This window comes from Mastomys coucha, unplaced genomic scaffold (genome assembly GCF_008632895.1).
Source record: "Mastomys coucha isolate ucsf_1 unplaced genomic scaffold, UCSF_Mcou_1 pScaffold16, whole genome shotgun sequence".
Taxonomy (NCBI): Eukaryota; Metazoa; Chordata; class Mammalia; order Rodentia; family Muridae; genus Mastomys; species Mastomys coucha.
The window spans coordinates 96,888,249-96,893,003 of NW_022196898.1; positions in this window are offsets into that span (position 1 = coordinate 96,888,249).

A 4,755-nucleotide genomic window follows, 5' to 3' on the forward strand; every position below is an offset into this window, starting at 1 on the left:
ATGCCACTTACACTAAGATGCACATCTGCAATGTTAAGAGCATTAGCTAAGCATGTGGGGAGGGTGGTGTGTATTTAATAACATGTAAATCAAGCAATGGACATGCTCAAGAAGGAGAATGAATGTGGACATGGTTTAGGACAACCTTCCGAGAAAAAAAAAAAAAAGCAGAAAGCGAAGGCTTTAGGAAGAGATGAATTTATCCAGACAGACCTTTTCTAATCTCCAACTCTCATGTATATTGTATGCTACCACTCAGGATTCAGACACCAGGAAAACAGAATTCTCAATGTGAGACTCGGCATTCCGAACGTTGAACAAAGAATTGGACACACTACTCATTGCTTCACAAACAGAATTGTCAGCATCCCAGGCAGCCAGAGCTCCGTTGTCCTCTCTGCAAAAGGAAACACTTAGATCTGGGGGAACAGACTCAGTCGCACTGACACGGGGGTACCTTGATGTGCTGCTTGCCTGGACAGCAAACGGATTTTATTTTGAAACTCCCAAAAGTTTAATTTGTTTTCCCAAACTCTAGGTCTCTTTTACTCCACTTAAAACACAGTTATCTTCCCTAGAGTTGGTCTTATTTTTTTTCTTGTCAGGTTTGTTTTGCACAGCAGATGATTTAATCACTCAGGGACTGTCAGCAGCACCATCCTGAGACCTGGCTTAGTATTAGAAAGCATTCATCCCCCCACCTGCATGCACAGTAAAGTGTAGTTTCCACACAATGACAGCACAAGGCATCCTTGTCTACCTCGTCTGGTTTCTAAATAGTTTAATAATAAAATGTGTACACAGTGAAGAATGAGCTATGTGACAGCTAATGACTGCATGGGAGTGTGTCTGAGGTCGCAGGTGTGGTTTGATATCTGCATACCCACCAGAAAAAAGAGAAATTAAGAATGGTATGCGATATTGTAAAATAGACTTTTCTGTGGCTCTGAGAGCAGCTGCCCATCATCAGGAAGAGGAAAGCCTGGAGCTGTTTAAATGGATGCAGACTCAACTAGCTGACCCTAGTTGAAGAGAGCAAAGTAAACCCACAAGGAAAAGGAAAGATGGGTAAAGCAGGAATCAATAGGTACCAGTGTGGCAGAAGAAAGGGAAGTGAAACGGCAGGTGAGCTGGCCGAGCTGGCCGCATCCTTCTCTTGAAAGTGAAATTCCTGCTTCAGCATTTCAGGGGAAAACACACCTAAGAAAGGCACTTCCGCCTCTGCCTGTTTTCACACTATCCTGTTTAAAAAAGCAATATACCCTATAGTTATGAAAAGCAGCTTGAAGATGAGATTTGGGGAGCCCAAGGAAAGAGGGGGAGGAAAAGAGAAAGACGGAGAGAGAGGGGGCAATTTTCTTTCTAACCATCTTTTCAAAGAGAGTTCAAGCACAGGTTTCGAACTCCTAAAAGCCTGTTTGTTTCTTGAGTGTGATACCAGCAACTGCACCGACTCCAGAAGAAACCTGCTAATGGCATGAACGGGAGCGGAGGGAGGCAGAGATGATTGTGTGGAGGCCTGGGTAGGGAGTAAGACAGCACCCATATAGCCCAGGTCCAAAGAACTAGGAGTGGAGCTGGTGTTGGCTGGAGCTGCTGGTCACAGGGCTGAAGGCTGGAAGTTTGGAAACCTCAGTGTTAGGCAGATACCAAGCATCCCTGAGATGGCGGAGGACCTGCTTGATCGCTCATGCTTGTTGGGCACCGCTACCATCTGGGCTTCACCGGGCAAAGTGAAACTTTGAAAAGTCAGTGTGATTTGCAACAATACAAATTCTCACAACACGGTAATAAAGAGGATCCACGACGAAACCTGACAGAACTGTAAGCTTTTTTTTTTTTTTTTTTTTTTTTTTTGCACAAGTGTGGACAGTTGAAGAGGCACGAAATAATACAGTTGTCAGTGCACCGCTTCACCTTCGCGCAGGGAGCAAACAAAGAGAGCGATGTTAATCAGCTCAGCTCTGTGGCTGGGTAATCCTTAGCCAGTAATTGATAAATGGGAAAACCATGCGGCTTCGTGACTCAGAAAAGTCATGAATATTCATGTCATCTTTGGTCAAGAAGCATTGTACACGCTCCCGGGGCCGGCATGGGAAAGAGGAGTACACAGTTTCTTGCTCAGCAGTAAATACCGCTTCTCTTTTAAGACCCTTTTTCTCCTATTAAAAGTGACGTTTAGCGATACACAGAGGATGCCAGCACTGTAAATGCAGGCGAATGACAAATGGCTCCACAGAAGCCCCAGACTTCAGCTTTTTTCATAAGCCACATTTGGAAAAATATTGTCTTTCAGGAAACCGAGTACACGCACCACTAGAGAAAATGAAGCCAGAATACGGTATCGGAAACACTGACTCCAACTTCGCATTTATAAGGATAATTTATTTTCCAAGCAAACCTTGCACCGAGCTGCTGATCTGTGGCGTGTAAGCACTCAGGCCCGAGGATCCCTTTCCAGGCAAGCTGGCCTGCAGGTAGCTGCGGCACAGTCATGACATCAGTTAAAAGTAGTGAAAAGGTCAAGTTTGCACTACTTGTGTAAATGTGGGAATTTTAACCTGCAGAAAATGTATGTAATTCAGCAACATTAACTCAGTGTGCATGTGAAAACAGCTTTACATGGTATTGCATGTGAGTGAGACTGGTAGAAACTCAGACTAGCCACCAAGCACAAGTGTGCTTAGAGACTTTGTGGGAAAGTGGACACAGAATGAAGATAACCTTTCTTTTTATTAGATTAGAAAGTTATTTATTTATTTATTTATTTGTTTGTTTGTTTGTTTGTTGCTATTTCCCTTCTATGCCAACACCTGTTACTAGAAGTTGCAGGTGAAATACTGCAGAATCACCCTCCTCTCTTTGTCCTCCCTCCCTCTCTCTTTGTCTCTGGGGAAAAAAAGAAATTGGAAAGTATCAGTTATAATTCGTTTATGTTTAAATGTGCATGATGATTTTTTTTTTCGGTTTTTCAAGACAGGGTTTCTCTGTTTAGCCCTGGCTGTCCTGGAACTCACTCTGTAGACCAGGCTGGCCTCAAACGTAGAAATCCACCTGCCTCTGCCTGCCAACTGCTGGGATTAAAGGCATGCACCATCACCACCTGGCCATGATTTTTGTATTCCACCAATTCTTTCACAAAGTCTTTTAAAAATGTTTTGCTTGTTCACTTCATGGAAGCCTTCTTTCCTGAGCTTTAGTTTAATAATGATTTGGTTTTAAATTGTCATTTTAAAAAAATCATTAGTTTTGTGTCCCCACATGAGATCATCTGTAATTTAAAAATAGGCTAAGTTATGTCAATATGTGTATACATATATATAATTTAAAGTTATATGCATATATGGTTTCTATTTTCAACAATATGCTACATATAGTACAGTCACATATCTTCCTGTGATTGTTTTTTTATTTTTTCACTTTCTGGTAGTTGGATCCAGGCCAGGTGAGTGAGCCTCCTTGGCAGCACAGGCCAGGTGAGCGAGCCTCCTTGGCAGCACAGGCCAGGTGAGCGAGCCTCCTTGGTGGCACAGGCCAGGTGAGCGAGCCTCCTTGGCAGCACAGGCCAGGTGAGCGAGCCTCCTTGGCAGCAGAAGCCAGGTGAGCAAGTCTCCTTGGTGGCACAGGCCAGGTGAGCGAGCCTCCTTGGTGGCACAGGCCAGGTGAGCGAGCCTCCTTGGTGGCACAGGCCAGGTGAGTGAGCCACTTCCTCAGCAGTGACACATTCCTCTTTTACTCTGACTCAAAATTATCCCTTGTTTCAGAACAGCACATGATTTATTTTTCTCATTTTACCATTTTTTTTCTGAATTTTCTCTTACATATGAAAAAGATGTATAGCACAAACATCTTCATAAAACACAAAGGATGCAGAGAAACTCGGAGTCCCTCACTAATTCCCACCCGTTAGAATAATCGGTGCCATTACTAGTTTGGTTGGCAGTTTATGGACCACAGTTCAGATGCATCTAAAGTTCGTCCTTCCCTTCTCCCTTAGAAGCATCTCGAGTACATAGACACACGGGTGTTACAGAGACCTACTGGGTTAGGATTGAGACGCTGTAAGCTGAGCTATTTGCTTATGAGAAACTAAAATGTCACCCTCCTTATTCTTGCACCTTTGCATAGCTTGTACATTACAGATATGCAACTGCGAACTCTGTGCTGGTGAGGAAATCTTCCACAAGGACAGCGATGTTAATATTTATAGTTTTTTCTTAGTCGTTTTGGAAGAGTAGTCCTGGAATGTACCAGAACAAAAGCACACTCTGAAGTGAAGTGCCTGCTCCTTCAGCTCCCAGCAAACCAAGAGAACAAAGTGTGCTCACGTGCTTTTAAATTAAAGGAAAAAAGTGCTTATTGCTTTAATTATGGTTCTCCATAAATATCGTCATGTAAACAAATATTTACATTTTATTTTCTTTTTATTTACTTATCTCTTCTCTGTCTCTGTCTCTGTCTCTGTCTCTGTCTCTCTCTCTCTCTCTCTCTGTCTCTCTCTCTCTGTCTCTCTCTCCTACATCCTAGGCTAGCCTTGTGCTACTCTGTGGCTGAGGATAGCCCTGAGACTCTCTTCCTCAGCTGTCTCCACCCCCAAGGATAGGACCACAGGCACACACCACCATGCTCAGTTTCTACAGTTACTCCTAGTTGTAGACTGTGCCCTGTGGCTGAGCTCTATCATTTATGTATGTGTTGTCCAGGGTCACAGTCAGGTTTCTGTAATACACCATCAAACACCATCCCATACAGAAA